Below are 21,552 nucleotides of genomic sequence, written 5' to 3' on the forward strand. Positions count from 1 at the left end.
CCGTAACTTGAGGATTATCCTCATTGCTGCACAGAAGAATTACGTCCTAGAAGCACCGCTAGGTGCCAAACCCGCTGCAGGAGCAACGCCAGATGTTATGAACGTCTGGCAGAGGAAAGCTGATGACTACTCGATAGTTCAGTGTGCCATGCTTTACGGCTTAGAACTGGGACTTCAACGACGTTTTGAACGTCATGCAGCATATGAGATGTTCCAGGAGTTGAAGTTAATATTTCAAGCAAATGCCCGGTTTGAGAGATATGAACTCTCCAATAAGTTCTACAGCTGCAAAATGGAGGAGAATAGTTCTGTCAGTTGATAGTGTCATTGACAGAGTTCTTCAATCACTGCCACCAAGCTACAAAAGCTTCATGATGAACTATAATATGCAAGATACGGATAAGATAATTCCAGAGCTCTTCGCAATGCTAAAGGCTGCGGAGGTAGAAATCAAGAAGGAGCATCGAGTGTTGATGGTCAACAAGACCACCAGTTTCAAGAAAAAGGGTAAAGGGAAGAAGGGGAACTTCAAGAAGAACAGCAAGCAAGTTGCTGCTCAAGTGAAGAAGCCCAAGTCTGGACCTAAGCCTGAGACTGAGTGCTTCTACTGCAAAGGGACTGGTCACTGGAAGCGGAACTGCCCCAAGTATTTGGCGGAGTAGAAGGATGGCAAAGTGAAAGGTATATTTGATATACATGTTATTGATGTGTACCTTACTAATGCTCGCAGTAGCGCCTGGGTATTTGATACTGGTTCTGTTGCTAATATTTGCAACTCAAAACAGGGGCTACGGATTAAGCAAATATTGGCTAAGTACGAGGTGATGATGCGCGTGGGAAATGGTTCCAAAATCGATGTGATCGCCGTCGGCACGCTACCTCTACATCTACCTTCGGGATTAGCTTTAGACCTAAATAATTGTTATTTGGTGCCAGCGTTGAGCATGAACATTATATCTGGATCTTGTTTGATGTGAGACGGTTATTCATTTAAATCAGAGAATAATGGTTGTTCTATATATATGAGTAATATCTTTTATGGTCATGCACCCTTGATGAGTGGTCTATTTTTACTAAATCTTGATAGTAGTGATACACATGTTCATAGTATTGAAGCCAAAAGATATAAGTTTAATAATGATAGTGCAACTTATTTGTGGCACTGCCGTTTAGGTCATATTGGTGTAAAGCGCATGAAGAAACTCCATTCTGATGGGCTTTTGGAATCACTTGATGCTTGCGAACCATGCCTCATGGGCAAGATGACTAAAACTCCGTTCTCCGGAACAATGGAGCGAGCAACTGACTTGTTGGAAATAATACATAGTGATGTATGCGGTCCAGTGAGTGTTGATGTTCGCGGCGGGTATCGTTATTTTCTGACCTTCACAGATGATTTGAGCAGATATGGGTATATCTACTTGATTAAACATAAGTCTGAAACATTTGAAAAGTTCAAAGAATTTCATAGTGAAGTGGAAAATCATCGTAACAAGAAAATGAAGTTTCTACGATCTGACCGTGGAGGAGAATATTTGAGTTACGAGTTTGGTCTTCATTTAAAACAATGCGGAATAGTTTCGCAACTCACGCCACCCGGAACACCACCTCGTAATGGTGTGTCCGAACGTCGTAATCGTACTTTATTAGATATGGTGCGATCTATGATGTCTCTTACTAATTACCGCTATCGTATTGGGGTTATGCTTTAGAGACGGCTACATTCACGTTAAATAAGGCACCATCTAAATCCGTTGAGACGACACCTTATGAATTGTGGTTTGGCAAGAAACCCAAGTTGTTGTTTCTTAAAGTTTGGGGCTGCGATGCTTATGTAAAAAATCTTCAACCTGATAAGCTCGAACCCAAATCGGAGAAATGTGTCTTCATAGGATACCCAAAGGAGACTGTTGGGTACACCTTCTATCACAGATCCGAAGGCAAGATATTCGTTGCTAAGAATGGATCCTTTCTAGAGAAGGAGTTTCTCTCGAAAGAAGTGAGTGGGAGGAAAGTAGAACTTGATGAGGTAATTGTACCTTCTACCGAGTTGGAAAGTAGTACATCACAGAAGTCAGTTCCGGTGATTCATACACCAACTAGTGAGGAAGTTAATGATGATGAGGAAGCAATGATGAGCCCAGATTCCGCAAAATGGCTTGAGGCCATGAAATCTGAGATGGGATCCATGTATGAGAACAAAGTATGGACTTTGGTTGACTTGCCCTATGAGCGGCAAGCCATATAGAATAAATGGATCTTCAAGAAGAAGACTGACGCTGACGGTAATATTACTGTCTACAAAGCTGGACTTGTTGCGAAAGGTTTTCGACAAGTTCAAGGAGTTGACTACGATGAGACCTTCTCACCCGTAGCGATGCTTAAGTCCGTCCGAATCATGTTAGCAATTGCCGCATTTTATGATTATGAAATTTGGCAAATGGATGTCAAAACTGCATTCCTTAACGGATATCTTAAAGAAGAGTTGTATATGATGCAAGCAGAAGGTTTTGTCGATCCAAAAGGTGCTAACAAAGTGTGTAAGCTCCAGCGATCCATTTATGGACTGGTGCAAGCATCTCGGAGTTGGAATATACGCTTTGATAGTGTGATCAAAGCATATGGTTTTATACAGACTTTTGGAGAAGCCTGTATTTACAAGAAAGTGAATGGGAGCTTTGTAGCATTTCTGTAATTATATATGGATGACATATTGTTGATCGGGAATGATACTGAATTTCTGAATAGCACTAAAAGGATACTTGAATAAGAATTTTTCAATGAAAGACCTCGGTGAAGCTGCTTATATATTAGGCATCAAGATCTATAGAGATAGATCAAGATGCTTAATTGGACTTTCACAAAGCACATACCTTGATAAAGTTTTGAAGAAGTTCAAAATGGATCGAGCGAAGAAAGGGTTCTTGCTTGTGTTACTGATATGTCTCCAACGTATCTATAATTTTTTATTGTTCCATGCTATTATATTATCTGTTTTGGATGTTTAATGGGCTTTATTATGCACTTTTATATTATTTTTGGGACTAACCTACTAACCGGAGTCCCAGTGCAAATTGCTGTTTTTTTTCCTATTTCAGTGTTTCGCAGAAAAGGAATATCAAACGGAGTCCAAACGGAATGAAACCTTTGCGATGATCATTTTTGGAACAAACACAATCCAGGAGACTTGGAGTTGATGTCAAGGAAGCCACGAGGTGGCCACGAGGTAGGAGGGCGCGCCTAGGGGGTAGGCGCTCCCCCCACCCTCGTGGGCCCCTCGTAGCTCCACCGACCTACTTCCTTCGCCTATATATACTCATATACCCCGAAAACATCCAGGAGCACCACGAAACCCTATTTCCACTGCCGCAACCTTCTGTACCCGTGAGATCCCATCTTGGGGCCTTTTCCGGCGCTCCGCCGGAGGGGGACACGATCACTGAGGGCTTCTACATCAACACCATGGCCTCTCCGATGATGTGTGAGTAGTTTACCACAGACCTTCGGGTCCATAGTTATTAGCTAGATGGCTTCTTCTCTCTCTTTGGATCTCAATACAAAGCTCTCCTCGATTCTCTTAGAGATCTATTCGATGTAATTCTTTTTGCGGTGTGTTTGTCGAGATCCCGTGAATTGTGGGTTTATGATCAAGATTATCTATGAACAATATTTTATTCTACTCTGAATTCTTATATGCATGATTTAATATCTTTGCAAGTCTCTTCGAATTATCAGTTTGGTTTGGCCTACTAGATTGATATTTCTTGCAATGGGAGAAGTGCTTAGCTTTGGGTTCAATCTTGCGGTGTCCTTTCCCAGTGACAGCAAGGGCAGCAAGGCACGTATTGTATTGTTGCCATCGAGGATAAAAAGATGGGGTTTATGTCATATTTCTTGAGTTTATCCCTCTACATCATGTCATCTTGCTTAATGCGTTACTCTGTTCTTATGAACTTAATACTCTAGATGCATGCTGGATAGTGGTAGATGTGTGGAGTAATAGTAGTAGATGCAGAATCGTTTCGGTCTACTTGACATGGACGTGATGCCTATATAAATGATCATGCCTAGATATTCTCATAACTATGCACTTTTCTATCAATTGATCGATAGTAATTTGTTCACCCACCGTAGAATTTGCTATCTTGAGAGAAGCCACTAGTGAAACTGTAAGTGCATCTAGTGCCCCTTAGTGATTTTGGTCTATTCAAGACTTATAGGTCAAGGAACTAATGTGTTTGTGAGTGTACACAGGTCTATAAGTCTATGGGGAGTTTGATATTTACAGAGAAAGTCGACCCCTAAAATGAATGTCTTCGACTGAAGACTTCAGATTTCTGAAGACTTTGAAAGTGAAGAAATTGGTGTGACCATGAAGACTTGGTATTCATGCGAGGAGCATGAAGCGTGAAGACCTTTCTTTTCGTAGTTTCATTTTCTCTTTCTTGAGTCATAGGAAACACCGTACTGTTAAAGGGGGTCGAGAAAATACTAAGGAAAAAAATTCCAAGTGATGCTCATCTCAAAATCCTACACCTACCAATCCCTTCGAGTGAAGCCATTGGAAATCTCATGCAGCTCAGTCAATTTCTTCAGTGACAGAGACGAAGTTCTTCTGGTCTCTGAGGAATTTGTTCTGACTAAGGAGTTAGGAATTTGCTAGTGCGGATTGCCTACAAGTGAGGAACATGATAGCCCTAAGGAATTTGATAGTCAAATTTCCGACCGTTGCTGTGCTACGCGCCAGCTGTCCCAAAATATCTCCCCACCTAATGGTCATATCATTGAAGGGCATTTATGTCTTATCATGTCGGGTTGCTCCCTAGGCTATAAATAGCCGCCCCCTACAACCACTAGCTGGTTGGCTGCTTTGAGAGAAACTGACACTTGTCATTTGAGAGGATCCCATCCTCTGAGGACTTTGAGCGAAAATCATCAAGTGAGGAAAACCCAAACCCAAACACCTACAAACCCAAAGTGATTGAGTATCACTGAAGAGATTGATCCTGCGTGGATTCGATGCTTGTTACCTTTGAAGACTGTGCATCTTCCAGACGATTAGGCGTCATGGTCTAGAGCATCCAAGAGGAAATTGTGGATCGCCGAGTGACCGAGTTTGTGAAGGTTTGGAAGTCACCTGAAGACTTACCACGAGTGATTGGGCGAGGTCTGTGTGACCTTAGCTCAAGGAGAATACGGTGAGGACTATTTGTCCTCAGGTTTAAATACCTAGCCGTTCCAACCAGATGTACAACTGTCACAGCAGTTGAAACTGGTCTACCAAATCATTGTCTTCACCAAACCTACTGGTTCTATTTCCTCAACTCTTTCATTTCCTCATTACTGCATTTTGTGCTTGTTCATATCTTTTCGAAGACTTTGACTGAAGACTTTCTCAATTTCTTCAGTCTGTTTGTCTTCATCCTGTTTATCCTGTGTTTACGCTTTCTGTACTCTGTGCATGTTTTCATTTCATCATGATGACCATGCTTATGTTCTGTTATGTTTGCATTCGAGTAGTTATTCTGCTGCAAGTAGTTCTTCTCTTAGGAATTTCCTCACCCTAAAATTCCTCAGTGAAGAATTCATAAAAATCGCCTATTCACCCCCCCTCTAGTTGACTTAACGCACTTTCAATTGGTATCAGAGCAAGGTACTCCCTTGTTCTGTGTGATTTTGGTTTAACGCCTGGAGTTTTAGTTATGTCGACCGCAGGTATGATCAAGGTCTCTGCTGGGTGTCCTACCTTCGATGGGACGGACTACCCCTACTGGAAGAATAAGATGCGAATGCATCTTGAGGCAATTGATAACGATCTCTGGGGTGTTGTGGAAAATAGTGTTCCCTCTGTCACTCCTACCATCAACGCTGCTGACGTGAAGAGATTCAAGCTACTCGACTCTCAAGCGAAGAACATCATATGTGGCCATCTGAGCAAAGGGCAGTAAGGCAGATTGAGTGCTTTGGAGACAACTAAGCTTATCTGGGATAGGCTATCCCAAGTCAATGAAGGAGTCTCAACACAGCGTGACTCTCGAGTTGACGTTCTTCGCAATCTCTTCAACCGCTTCAACAGACTCGACAATGAAAATGTTCAGCAAACCTTCAATCGCCTCACTGACATTTCAAATGAGCTTCAAGCACTTGGTGCCACTGACATCACCGACCATGAGGTGGTGAAGAAATTGCTGAGGTCACTTGATTCCTCATTTGACACTCTGGCACTGATGATACAAGAACGTGGAGACTACAAGTCACTTGATCTCACTGATATCCTCGAAAGGCTAAACACTCATGAGTTCCAGCTTGCTGAGAAGAGAGATCTCTATGGTCCGAACTATGGCTGATCACGCGCCCTGAAGGCCAAGGCAGTGTCTGAATCTGAAGGTGAAGATTCTGGTAGCAGCCTCGGTGATCCTGAAGAACTGAGCCAGGAGCTAGCAATGCTCGTGAAGAAATTCCAGAAGTTCTCAAGGCGTGGTTGCTTTGGAAAATCCTCAAGAAGTGATGATTCCTCATCCCGTGACTACAAGAAGAGGCTATGCCACAAATGCAAGAAACCTGGTCACTACATTCAAGATTGTCCTTAGTGGGAAAATGAATCAAAGAAGAAGAAATACAAGGATTACAGTTCTGATGACTCTAAGAAGAAGAAGAAATCTTCAAAGTCTTCATCATTGAAATCCTCAAAGTCTTCATCTCACAAGAAGAGCAGCTCTAAGAAGGCTCGGGCATTTATTGGCAAGCTAATGGACTCTGAAGCTGAATCTGAGGAACATGAGGAAGAGGAGGCATCTGAGGAGTCAGAATCTAGTGTGGCGAGCCTAGCCCTCGCTATTGCGTTCGTTAGCAAGTCCATCTTCAACTCCGAAAGAAAATGGCTTCACCAACAAGGCTGATGAAGGCAATGATGTCTATGCTCCCACCTATTGCTTCATGGCAAAGGGTGCCAAGGTACTCAAATATCCCTCCTCTGAATCAAGTGAGAATGAATCTCATGAAAACCTCAAGCCTAGCTACTCTAAACTTGCTAAGATTGCTGTGAAACAACAAAAGGTTTTTGAAAAGGTTCAAAACATGCTAGACAAAAGTGATGATATGTTGGGTGAAGAAATGGATCGCACTAAATCCTTGACTGAAAATCTTCAGAGACTTTAGTCTAAGTTTGACAACCTTCAAAGTCATCATAACACTCTCTTATCTGATCATGAGAAGCTTTCTTATGAATTTCTTCAAAGAAAGCAAGATCTTGAGAAGCTAAGGGTGAGTTATGAAGTTCTTCAGAAGGAACGTGATTCATTACTTGCTCAACAAATCAGCGCTGCTCAGGAAGAATTAATTCCTCCATGTTTGAAGTGCATTGAACGTGAATCTGCTAATTCTTCACCTGAATGTTCAAATGCTTTTAATGCTACAAATTCTTCACCTGTCTCTGCTATCACTAATTCCTCATCTGAGGATATTGCTAGTATCACTGACGATGCAGGGCTGAAGGAATTGTATATGACAGGCATGTACAAAAGCCTCAAAGGGCATCAGGCTCTTTGTGATGTGCTTAAAAAACAGATCCTCAACAGGAACCCTAGGAAAGAGGGTATTGCCTTTGAGAGGAAACTCAATGCTGATGGAACATACTGGAAGCCTGAGCAGTACCCCAAAACCTCATGGGTTGCTACAAAGGGACCTCTAGTAGATCCATCTACTCTATCTGGCTTTACATGTGAATCTCCTCATTCTTCTTAGGAGTCATTTGAATCAAACTATAAACTGTTCAAAAATCAGAATGGTGAATTATTTGCTAGATATGTTGGCACTAACTGTAGGAACGTTTCTCCTATGAAGAAAATCTGGGTTCCCAAAAGGTGCCATGAAAGTCTTCACGTGAATGTCATCATGACACCACCTGTGAAGAACAGGAACCCCAGATCAAATTCTTCATATGGATCCAAGTCCTCATATGGACCAAATTCCTCACGTGAATCAAATTCCTCAAAAGGATCAAAGTCCTCATATGAACATCATCGTGCTAACGCCTCTGTTTCGTAGGAAAAAAACTAAGGGCTATGAATATGTGCATTATTTTTCTAACCATTATGTTCATAAGTCCTTGAAGAATTTCTCTGCTTATTCATATGCTTACCCTAACTCCTCTTATGTGAAACGAAGTGGAATGGCTTCTATGCCACCGTTTTCTTATGGAGCTCGCAGAATGATGAACTCTTTGCCACCCCTTCAGATGTGGGTGGTGAAGAAAAAGAAATAATCTCTTATGCAGGGTCAGGTCTCCAGACATACTTAAGCGTGTGAAGAATTTGCTGGAGACCTGAATGTGCTTGAAAGGACACAAGCTAATCATGAAGAAATGAATTTTCATTTCTCACATCCTCATTCTGTTTTATCTATTCCTTTGCTTGATGAAATTTGATCTGATGAATTTGATGTCATATTCTTCACTGAGGAAGTATATGATTTTGTAAGCTGCACTAATTCATCTGCAGGATGATCAACCCAAAGCCACTGAGTGGGTCCTCGATAGTGGATGTACAAATCACATGACTCGTGACAAGAATCTATTGGTGGACGCTCCCTTATCACCATCACATCTGAAGCATGTCACCTATGCTGACAAAGGAAAAAGCAAGGTATTGGGTCTTGGTAAGGTTGCGATCTCAAAGGATCGACACATGGACAAAGTCATGCTTGTCGAGTCCTTATGATTCAACCTCATGTTAGTCTCAATGCTTTGTGATCTTGATATGGTTGTTATCTTTGGCAAGTATCGTTGTGTTGTGATCATGGAAGCTGACCATTCCAAAGTCTTCGAAGGCTTTAGGAGAGGAGATCTGTATATTGTTGATTTCTCTACAGGACCTCAACCAGCTATATGTCTACTTGCAAAAGCTTCAGAAGGTTGGCTATGGCATCGACGACTAGGTCATGCTGGCATGAGGAACTTGCACACGCTCGCGAAGAAGAAGCGTGTCATTGGCATTGAGAATGTAAAATTCCTCAAGGATCACTTGTGCGGAGCCTGTGAAGCTGGAAAGATGACCAAGGCCAAGCATCCCGCGAAGACTATCATGACTATCACTCGGCCATTTGAATTGCTTCACATGGATCTCTTTGGTCCTAACCATTACTCTGCATTCACTAATGAAGCATCTCTATATGGCTTTGGTATTGTTGATGATTTCTCTCGTTACACATGGGTTCATATTTTCACTTACAAACATGAAGTGCAAGAAGTCTTCAAACGATTTTCCTCGAGGGCTTTTACCAACTTTGGTGTGATGATAAAGCACATCAGAAGTGACAATGGAACTGAGTTCAAGAATACTGGTCTTGATGACTATCTTGATGAACTCGGTATTACTCATGAGTTATCTGCTCCTTATACTCCTCAGCAGAATGGCATCATGGAGTGCAAGAACAAGACTCTTGTTGAGATGGCTCGCACTATGCTTGATGAATACAAGACACCTCGCCATTTCTGGATTGAGGCAATTGATACTGCATGCCACATCATCAACATGGTATATCTTCACAAATTCTTCAAGAAGACTGCATATGAACTCCTCACTGACAAGAAACCCAATGTGAGTTATTTCAAAGTCTTCGGTGTTAAATGTTGGATTAGAGATCCTCATCACAATTCTAAATTTACACCGAAAGCACATGAAGGTTTTATGCTTGGTTACGGAAAGGACTCGCACACCTACAGAGTCTTCAACAACGTTCACCACAAAGTTGTTGAAACTGTAGATGTGCGGTTCTATGAGACTAATGGCTCGCAAAGAGAGCACCTACCTCCTGTGCTAGGTGAAAATTCACATGAGGAAACCATCAAGTTTAAATCTACTGAGGATGTCATTCCTACCGAAGAATCTGCTGAAGAAGTCATTCCAGAACATGAAGAACATCATGCTGATGCACCCGAGGAAAATGGTGCTGAAGAAAATGCTGACCCAATTCCTCGACGACAACTTGCTCATCCTTGCATTGCAAATGAAGTGTAGATTGAGAAAATCATCAGCGACATCAACGCACCAGGTCCTCTCACATGCTCAAAAGCTTCACATTTGTCTAACTTTTGTGGGCACTTTGCTTTTGTCTCTATCACAGAGCCCACTAAGGTAGATGAAGCATTTCTGGAGCCTGAGTGGATTCAAGCTATGCAAGAGGAATTACATCAATTCGAGCTCAACAACGTCTGGGAACTGGTCAAACGTCCAGATCCTCGGAAGCACAATATCATTTGGCACAAAGTGGATCTACCGCAATAAGCAAGATGAAAATGGCCTTGTGGTGAGGAATAAGGCACGGCTTGTAGCTCAAGGCTACACACAGGTTGAAGGAATTGATTTCGATGAAACTTTTGCACATGTTGCTAGACTTGAGGCTATTCGCATATTACTTGCTTATGCTAACCATCATAATATCATCTTATATCAAATGGATGTGAAAAGTGCATTCCTCAATGGTAAGCTTGAGGAAGAAGTATATGTTGCTCAACCCCTAGGTTTTGAAGATCCAAAGTATCCCGACAAAGTCTTCAGACTCAATAAGGCCCTCTATGGCCTCAAGCAGGCCCCTCAGGCGTGGTATGATATTTTGAAGGAATTCCTCATGAAGAAAGGCTTCAAACCCGGTTCACTTGACCCAACTCTTTTCACCAAAACCTATGATGATGAATTATTTGTGTGCCAAATATATGTTGATGATATTATCTTTGGCTGTACTGACCAACGTTACAGTGATGAATTTGCCTATATGATGAGTGAAGAATATCAAATGTCTATGATGGGAGAATTGAAATTCTTCTTAGGTCTTCAAATTCGTCAACAGCGCAATGGCATCTTCATATCTCAGGAAAAATACCTCAAGGATGTATTGAGGAAATTCGGCATGCAACATTGCAAAGGCATCAAAATCCCTATTGTAACATCCCAAATTTTTGATTTGGAATGTTATACATTAGATCATCATGCATAACATATTTTATTGCATTTTGTTTTGTGATCCTAGAAATTCTACGCAACTCAAGGACCCACGGAGAGAGTTGGGGATTTCGTTATTTTCATATTTGGGTTTTCTCAAATTTTGAAAATAGGATCATTTGTTTTAATTATTTTCTCTCCGAAAATATCTCATATCAAATATATGAGAGGGGATAATATGACTTCTCCAAAAAAATGAAATATTGGAGCAAAATATTAAAAACAAATATTTGATTTTATTTGGATTTTATTTGATTTTATTTGAATTAGGAAAAATACGTGTTTTTCAAAATTGCATTTTAGGCCCAAATAAATGTTCATCTTGTCCGGCTTATTTTTAGAGGACGGGCAAAATTTATTTCGGGATTTTTGGAGTCTGTTTAGTATTTCTTTTCTTTCTTTTTTCTGCACGTCCGATTTAAAAAAAACGAACCGACCTACCGGGCCATGTCCGGCTAGGACTCTGGCCCGGCCGGCCTTTATAAGCCGCGAGGCCGCCCGCCCCCGCGAAACCCTAGCGCCGCCGCCGCCGAACCGCCCCACCACCGCCGGTTCCGCGTAGCCGCCTCGCCGCCCCGGAGCCCCGCCGCCGACCCTGCCCGACGCCGGAGCCGCCCCCGCCGCTGCCGTCCCGCCACCCGAGGTTGACCGCCGCCGCCGCCGGTTTTCTCCGGAAAACCGTGCGTGTTTTTTTAGAAAACCCCGGTTTATTTTTTTAGATCGGTTTTATTTTTTTCGGTTTAGCCTATTTCGCGGACGTTCATCCGTACGTTCGTTTTAACGAATGGTTTTCGTACCGCAGACAGCGAACGTTCGTTTGTTAGCCTGTTCGTCGGTTTTTCTTTTTCTCGGATTTTTCGCGATTATTTTCGATCGCGATTTCCGATCTGTTTTTTGTTTTAGTATAACTTTTCGCTCGTTTATCGGAATCAGGCGATTCAAGCGCCTAGAGTTTCTTCTCAAAACCCTCTTTCTGTTTAACCAACTCAAACAAGTTTTTGCTACTGTAAAATTTGACTTAGGTCCAGATTAGTAAACGAAGCTTGTTTCTTTCGCCGTTTGAGTTTCGTTGCTTCGTTCGATTTGATTCTTTTTGCAAACCGGAGTTCTTAAGTTGAACTTTCTGGTTAGATCTTTTATTATGAGTTTTACCCGTGCACCCTTGCTTGATTGCTTATGTATGTATTGTTTGTTTGCGATAGACTACCCGGAGTGCAAAGCGTGCTACTACGAGTCTCTAGGTTTCACGGATCATCAGCAAGGCAAGTAACACTTTGATCATACCTCCTTACCACCCAGTTTTATTGCATTAGATCAATCCTCAAACTATTGCATCATTAGGATCTGATTAAAATGTGGGTTTTGGGAAGTAGATGAGGTAGTACCTATTGCCCTGTTTATATCAAACCATTGGGAGTTACTTCTACGTTTGCTTATATTGCTATGCTATGCTAGTAGACATGGATTGGTTTTGAGAGTTTTCCATGACATATGTGAGATTGTTAATTAATGGTCCAACTTAAGGTGGTTACTTTAATTTACATCTAGGTGGATTGAGGCACCTGGAGAACCCAGTGTTGCCTGTATTTTTGGATATCCCGGAGTACCCGTGTGATCATCCTATGGACCGCCACCCAGACTCAAAGGGATCATGAGATTTTTCATGCTAGAAACTTCCATGTGCAGCCACAAGCTATTATGGGCTCTAGCATAGTTGAGTAGGTTACATGACCTCTTGAAGAGGTGGGCTAGCAGATGTAGGGGAAAGTAGGTGTAACTGTCCACCCGGAGTAAAGAGTATTATTTCTGAAAGACTGTGTCTCGGTCATCCGTTTCTCAAACACCATGTAGTGCGAGAGATCAAGCGGAGGCGATCGAGTCTTGTGGGGAAAAGTGCACAAACCTCTGCATTGTGTACAATCTAATCATGGTTAGCCGTGTCCCCGGTTATGGACATCTTGAGTATCTAGTTCTTGGATTATCATGTGAATCTCATCATCATGTTACTTAATTTAATTTGATTGGGTTAATCATGTTCTTAATTGGGATTGAGTTGGAGGTACCTTCTCAATGTTTAACAACCACCATGATAGTTAAATAAAATTTATTCCTTTGTGGTAGGGAAAAATTGGCTTTTCGCAAAACTGTAACCATAGAGCTTTCCACCAGCCAAACATGCATGTAGTGATAGTATTATTATGTTCATTACTCTCTATGTGTTACATTGCCAGCATATTCCATGTGCTGACCCGTTCGGGCTGCAACGTATCATGTTGCAGACTTTTCAGACAACGAGTAAGGTGCCATAGGTCGTGGTCTTATACTCAGTGATGCCGTTGGAGTTGATGGACTCACTTTATCTTCCAAGCCTTCCGCTGTTATTGTTTTAGATGGCCTTAAGCCGTATTTATTGTATTAAGTTCTCTTTTGAGACATTCGATGTAATAAGTGTGTGATTGCTACTCTGTTATAAATCCTTCAAGTACTGTGCGTGTCAGCATTACCGATCTAGGGATGACACTAATGCATAGAGACTAGACTGTCTGAGGTCTGGTCACTACACCTATGCCCACAAATGGCCATCTATGCACTGATGAAAATGGTATTGACTTCGATCAAAAGGTATACCGCTCCATGATTGGATCTTTATTGTATTTATGCGCATCTAGGCCAGATATTATGCTTAGTGTTTGCATATGTGCCCGATTTCAAGCTACACCGAAGGAATCACACCATAAGGCTGTGAAGCATATTCTTCGATATCTAGCTCACACACCAACACTTGGACTATGGTATCCCAAGGGCTCGGCTTTTGATCTCATTGGATATTCAGACTCTGACTATGCTGGTGATCGTGTGGACCGCAAGTCAACATCGAGCACATGCCATTTCCTCGGACGATCCTTGGTCTGTTGGTCCTCGAAGAAACAGAAATGCGTATCACTGTCTACTGCTGAAGCTGAGTACATTGTTGCTGGTTCTTGCTGTGCTCAATTGCTATGGATGAAGCAAACCCTCAAGGACTACACGTCAACACGAAGAATGTGCCTCTCTATTGTGACAATGAGAGTGCCATCAAGATTGCTCATAACCCAGTTCAACACTCGAAGACAAAGCACATTCAGATTCGTCATCATTTTCTTCGTGATCATGTGTTGAAGGGCGACATGTCTATTGAGCATGTGAAGACTGAAGAACAGCTAGCCGATATCTTCACAAAGCCCTTGGATGAGAAGAGATTTAGCAAGTTGCGGTGTGAGCTAAATATCCTAGAATCTTCGAATGTCCTATGAAATGGACACACATCCTAACACTTATGCAAAATTGATGACTTAGATGTGCAACACACGAAGAAACGTTTTTCTTCAATCAATGAAGACTAACACTCTAAGTGTGAAGAAATTAAAAAAGAATTTGATTCTCAGAACCCTACGAAAATTGTATGCGGTGTCTGAAATCATCATTCTTATACGGTGGGTCACGCCACCAACAAAAGTTGAAAATCTTCAATTTGAGTTTTTTTTCTTTTTGAAATTCCTCAGTTGTTCAATTTCTTCAACTTTGCATTATCTTCATAGATTCCGTCGTTTTTTCTTCATTGGCTATATATATATATATATATATATATCAAGGTTGGAAAAAGCGCTAGGCGGTAGGCGGGCGATGACTCTCTACCTAGCACCTAGCCTGCCTAGGCGTAGCCTAGGCGGGCCAAGGCGTTTTGTATGGTAGCAGGTTAGGAGGACAACTTTTTGTCTAGGCATAGCCTTAGGCATTTTCTACTACAGTAGGTTAGGACAATTGAATGATAATAAGATACTCCCTCCATCCCATGATATAAGATCTTATATCATGGGATGGAGGGAGTACATCACAACAACTTGAAGAACTAAAAATGATCTACTCAAGGGAAGTAGCAGTAACATAGGAACATCAAATATTCAAATATACTTGAGGCAAACATCGCACAAGACCCAATATGGCATATAGCATTATAAATTATGAGCTCAAGTTCACAAGTACTTTATTCCTATAATCTTATTTGAAAGACTTCTCTCAAGTCACAACAGGGATAGTTCCACACAGACGCACAACTTGAGTTAAGTTAGGATCAATAGGATGTGTCCACTGTCAATGGGACCTATCTTGTGTGGCTCGGCGCTTCCAATACAAGTAAGTTAAGCATCTCCAACACGAGAAATATTCATGCCTTCTCTGAGCTCTAGCTCACGGGAAGTCTTTTCCCTCCTCTTCTTAGATGCCTCCTCAAGAGATTTCCTGCACCTATCTTTAGCTTCCTGCGAGCTTTTCTTGCATTTAGCCACAAAATTACCAACGTGAGCCACATGCTGCTTGTGACGATAAACACCTCCAATGATCACATGGTTACAAAACAAACACTTCACTTTGTCCTTGTTGGAAACATCGGCTAGACTCCCATACTCCCATCCCACATCATCCGACTTTCTCTTACGGGCATTCTCTTCCAGCAACATTGATGTTATATTTGTCTCCAACATCCTACAAATGCTCGAATACACAGCAGCAATAGTTCAGTAATTCACATCGATAATGATAAAAAATATGGACCAGATCTATCAAAGTGGAGACCACAAGTAGGCATAAATCAAGATAATAATCAAAGCAAAAAATGCAATATAGTATGTCTATACGGGTGTGCGTGTGTCCACATCCGAAAAACATACAGTAGAAGATAAATCATTACCCACTTAATTAGGTATATGATTTTTACAGAAGCAGACAGAAGCAAAGCAATATAAGTTATAATATCATAAATTCATTGTATATGCAGATCAAATATGAAATAGGTAGGAAGCTGCCTATGGAGAGATTCCAAGCAAAACAAACTAAATAGAAAATACAAAAACTACAATGAGGGAAACCAAAGAACATAATTTTTTGCATTACAAGTTTATAAATTTGTTGCATAATTGCATTGGGAACTTATTTAGTCCTGCAAGGCTGCAATGCTCGATACAGATCCAGAAGCAAATCTGTTTTTATACCGACTAAACAACCCTCTGATTAATGAACCTCTAGTCTGCACAGTAAAGATTACCAGCAACCACATACATATGATCCTACTTTTACACTAGGAGTAGTTCCGGCTGGTGTTGCATCTTGGCATCAGGCAACAGAAGAGAAAATCATAGCACAAACTTCCAAGAAACTTTCTGTTGTGAAGTAAATCGATAATACAAAAACTACCATGGAGGAAACCAAAAGAACATATTTTTTGCATAAGCTCATAAATGTGTTGCATTCGAAACTTATTTTGTCTTGCAATGGTCAATACCGATCCAGAAGCAATTTCCTTTTTATACAAACTGAACAACTCCTCTGATATACTAATTTGAAGTATCATGTGATATAAATAACCTCATATCTCTACATTCAAGATTACTAGAAGCCACACTCACACGCATATGATCCTACTTTTAGACTAGTGTACTAGTAGCAGCTATGTCACTGTCACATTTTGGCATCATGCAATAGAATATGATCCTACTTCTATACTAGTACAGTAGTACTAGACTACTAGTAACGTCCAGTATCACATCTTGGTATCATGCCATGTATATAACTTATGAACTGAGACAATCATAGAAGGAACTTCATTAACATGAATAGTGCACATAATGATTACCTTCAGACTAGTGGATACTTGCCTTGCTTCTTCAGGCGCTAGATATGACCAGCCCACTTTAACCTCCTCGTCGGATGAGCTGTCGAGTACAACTGCATCACAAAGTTACTATTATTTTCAGTCATGTCTTATTCCATTAGAAGTGATCAGTAAAGAAAATTTCATAGGTTCAGAGTCTAGGGTGGTCAGGTCATTTGGTGCAACGGCCAGCGGCAGTAGGCGTAGGTCAGGCAGAGGGAGCACTGCAGGCTGCCGAGCTGGCTGCCGGCGAGCACGGGCATGCCGGATTGCGGTGACAGACTAGGCGAGACCAAAGGCATTGACCCAGACCAGGAGCAGCTTTTACCTTGAGCCTGAGCATAGTTCCTGTCTCCCACTATATTGTTTATGCCCAAATACTAATTGCTTCTTACTGTATTTGTTACACCTTGTAAATGCATGAGCAAATTCAGACACAACAGCATCAAGGCATGTATAAATCAGTTGCAGTCTTGCAGATCGAACAAATTAACTATCATTTCTTTTGTTGACTCGATTATGGTACTACTACGTGATGCTGACATGACATTTAAATTGTGAGATCTCTGCACAATTTTTTTTATTGAGTGGCACCCCTGCGCTGCAATCCTAGATCCGCCAGGGATGGATCAAACAGCACCCAATTAACAATCTAGATAAATCAATATCAATACATAAAGTGCAGATCAAGTGATTCCATGCGAGGGACAGGGCAGCAAGTAGCAACAAACTAGCAATCCAGGGGACGATGCAGAGGCAGTACACAGGCACAGTGAATACACGAGAAGAGAAGGGACAAACAAAATCGAATTGGTAGCTCACCTGTAGCAGGGAAGAAGACCGGATCTCAGCTTGTCATCGAGTAGAGGGATGGAGAGGAGGAAGAAGTCATGGCTGCATGGTGAGAGGATGAGGTGAATCTCTTCGTCTCGGCGGCCGGAGGACGAAGCGAGGACGGAATAGATCTAGCCGCCGCCACCCTTTTCAGTGTATATATATCCAAAGTCTAGCCAAATCTCTCCTTTCCTCCGCCGGCAAACTTCCTGCAATCTTCTCCATCCTCTCGCGATCTTCTCCCCACCTTCCCGCCCAGGCTTGTAACCTCTCCGATTCCATCTCCGGTCCGCCTTGCTCTGCCTTGCGCCGCCTCCTCGCCGCTTTTCTCCGCTTCATCGCGCTTAGGCACACGCCTGGATCCGCCTAAGCGATGGGCCCGCCTAAAGCACCGATTAGGCCCAAGGCTACGCGGTGGGCTGTCGCCGAGTGCTTCAGCGCGCCTAGGCATACGCCTAATAACGCTTTTTCCAACCCTAATATATATATATATATATATATATATATATATATATATATGAGTTTATGTCCTCTACAACATTCACTTATTGCTATTTCTTCAAGTTGTTTTTTTTGCAAAGTGAATGTGATCGGACCCTTCCCACTCTATGCTAAACTCAACCCAGTCTATTCACAAAATTCCTCATATGCGTTCTATTTGAAACTCGTTCAAAATCTTCACTGTGTCCTTGTCAGCTGAAGAATTTGCGAACGATACATTAAAATTATCTTATCTGAATTTTCGGCGTTTGCCGCTCAAACCGTTCCACATTCCACTATGGATTTATCCATTCACCCACGATCGCATACGATCGCCACCTCTTAGTACGTGGGTGACACATGTCACGCGAATGAGAAGGGTCATGGGCACGTTCGTCCAATTTCCTCAGGCGAGCAGTTTTTCACCTCGGCTATAAATACCCCTCCCTTCCTCACTTTGTTTTTACTCCGCTCGACCTCACTCCCTCGCTCGAGCTCTCAAAACCTAGCGCCGCCGCTACTTCCATCGTCACCGGTGAGGAAGAGCTTCACTGCCTCAACCTCGTCACCGTCGTACTCGTGCCGGCCGCGGATTTCTTCACTCTGCCGCCGCCGTAGCTGTCTTCCTCTGCCAAGTTAGGGCGTGGAAGATCTGAACTGACGAACTTCTAAATCTACACTTCCCAGTTTGTCGTGTTCTTCGTCAAGGGTAATTAAAAGTTGCTTTTACTGCCCTTGTTGATTCTGATGTTTTCTACAAAATCTTCAAAAGGTGTTTATTCTTCAAATCTTCACACACTAAACACCTCACACAACATCTGTTCTTGATCTGTTTCCCTAAGCAACATTTTTCTTCAAGATTCCTCAATTGTGTGGATTTTCAATCTGTACAACTCTAGAACCTAAGTCAAAGAACGCCTAGTGAAATTCCTCAAGACTCATCTGGTCAAATTCCTCAAACTTGTTCTTTTTGCAAAAACTTCTGAGAACGCATATGACCTCTCCAAATTCTTCGCAACTATATTCTGTTCGCAGGTACACATGTCCGCTGCTGAATCTCTAGGTTCTCATAAACTTAACTTATTTGTAGCGTTCCTCGAAGAAAAGTTGCATACCTCTTCAGAGAATTCTATTGTTCAGATTCCTCAACTGAAGAAAATGGCTGACGGCAAGAGACCTCAGAAGGGAGGAAAGAGACCAGAAACAAACACTGCTTTCGAGATTCCTGTTGACATCTATGATGAATATTGCACTCCTGATGAGGCCAAGTATGGCAAGGAGAACAAAAATCAGCGCAAGGTGCACATCCAAAGGATAGAGAGGAGATGGGCACGGGAACGGAGGGAGTACAGATATGTGACTCCAAAGTACATGAAGAAATTTGCAGTACACCCTCCATGCCCAAGACCTCCATTGGCACCTTGCCAAGAAGCTGATCCCTCTACACTACAAAAAAAAGACACATCCGTGACTTTTTGGGCCGAACGAAATTTTTTTCTGTCATACATATGACACTTCTATGACGATAATTGTGACAAAACCCGGTATCATCATAGATGTGGTGGGCTCCTACTTCTATGACAGAAAATGGGCTTTTCGTCCTGGGCGGGCCGGAGACGCAGCTGCATGACATTCTTTGGGCCGTCCATGACGGAAAAAACCGTGGTAGAAGCAAGGGGGAGGAAAATTTCGGGGAGTTCCCGGTTACGGTGGGAGGTCGGGGGCCGAGCGATGCGCGTTTCTCTCGTACACGTACACGCGTGTGTGCGAGGCGTTGGCTCTAACTGAACCCGAGCGAGGCGTTGGGCTCTAACTGAACCCGAGCGATTGCACTGCAGGCTACGCATTATTGAACCCGAGCGATCGATCGATGGCTGTTAATTGAACCCGATCGAGCGATTCCTTCGCTACTGCTGCTAACTGAAGCCGATCGATTGGATGAATAGTGAGCGTTGTGGGGGGGTTGGATGAACAGTGAGCGGTGGCGTTGCCTCTGGATGAACAGGACCCCGTGGTGTGGTGGAGGGCTGGATGAACAGTAGACGGTGGAGGGGTGCCCGTGGAGGGGTGGTTGAACAGTAGCCGGTGGAGTAGCGCGCGGTGGAGGCTGGATGAACAGGAGCCCGTGGAGGCTGGAGGAGGTCGACGGAGGAGATGAACAGTATCCCGTGGAGTCCCGTTTTGCGGTACGCCACACCCCTCCCGATCAACAGGACCCCCGTTTCGACCGTAGGAGGTCCGTTTCGTCCGTTTTGCGGTACGCCACACCCCTCCCGATCAACAGGACCCCCGTTTCGACTGTAGGAGGTCCGTTTCCTCCGTTTTGCGGTACGCCACACCCCTCCCGATCAACAGGACCCCCGTTTCGACCGTAGGAGGTCCGTTTCCTCTGTTTTGCGGTACGCCACACCCCTCCCCATGAACACGATGCATTCCGTTGCCTCCCCATGAACACAACGCATTCCGCTGCCTCCCCATGAACACGACGACGACGCTGTTTCTCCGTTCCGACCCAGCCATGTACACGAGCCCTCGCCGTACGTATGCACAAGTAGGCGTTCGAGACCCTGCCCGTATGTACGTACGTGGCTGTATTTTCTTTCTTGCACCCTGGCCGCTGTACGTACGTGTACATGCTACGTGCGCACCTCTACTACGACACGTACGCGCCTCTACTACGACACGTGCGCGCCTCTACATCGACCAGTATATATGTACATACACGTTCGCGACCAGAATGACAACGCTATGTACGCTTCGACCAGGTGGGTCCCGACTGTCAGGCACTTCCTTGCCTGCGAAGATGTAGCTGGTGGGAACCAGCAGTCAGGGGGGCGAATCGTTTTGGTTTTTTTTTTGCCCGGACGCACTTCCTTGTGTGCGAAGATGTAGCTGGTGGGTCCCAGCAGTCAGGGGGGCGAATCGTTTTTTTTTGCCCGGACGCACTTCCTTGTGTGCGAAGGTCTAGCTGGTGGGTCCCAGCAGTCAGGGGGGAAACTTTTTTTCGCAAAATACGGTGGCCCGTCCGGTGGGTCCCTGCTGTCAGGTGGACGAATCATTATTTTCCGCGTAATAAGGAGGCACTTCCTTGCTGCCGCCGTGGACCCAGCTGTCAGCCTCTCCACGTACAGTCCACGTCCGATGGAAGTCGTTCCTTGACCACGTTGACCACGCCGCGCCGAGAGCACCATGGCGGTGGATGACGGCGAGGCCTAGGAAGGGGACGACGCGGAGCCGGTGAAGACGCGGCAGTGGATGCCCACGCGGAGAGGAGTATGAGGGTTCACTCGTTCAGCTGCGGTGTGAGGCTGCCGTCGCCCCAGGGCCTGGCCAGCGGTGGGAATAGTAGGGGGCGGTGAGGCCTCCATGGTAGCACAGCCGGCCACGGGAGGCAGGAGCAGGCGGCACGACCGGCGCTGCTTTGGGCGGCTGGAGCAAGAAGACCAGAGGTTGAAGAAGCACTACGGCCGTTGGATGGACATCGTACGGTCACTGGAGCTAGAATCGTTCATATTGACTAAGTTGACAAAGCCCTCCGTCCCCGTCAACTTAGTA

At 43.6% G+C, this 21,552-nt stretch overlaps 1 long non-coding RNA gene across 1 annotated transcript; it reads right to left on the reverse strand.

The window, feature by feature from the left end:
* Positions 1-15,220: 15,220 nt before the first annotated feature.
* On the reverse strand, positions 15,221-17,789 carry LOC109763777 (uncharacterized). Its single transcript, XR_002232992.4, has 3 exons — positions 17,506-17,789; positions 16,666-16,757; positions 15,221-15,518 (listed from the first exon to the last, which is right to left on the reverse strand). It is a non-coding gene; the product is annotated as an uncharacterized lncRNA (long non-coding RNA).
* Positions 17,790-21,552: the final 3,763 nt, after the last annotated feature.

The sequence above is a fragment of the Aegilops tauschii genome, chromosome 7 (genome assembly GCF_002575655.3).
Source record: "Aegilops tauschii subsp. strangulata cultivar AL8/78 chromosome 7, Aet v6.0, whole genome shotgun sequence".
Taxonomy (NCBI): Eukaryota; Viridiplantae; Streptophyta; class Magnoliopsida; order Poales; family Poaceae; genus Aegilops; species Aegilops tauschii.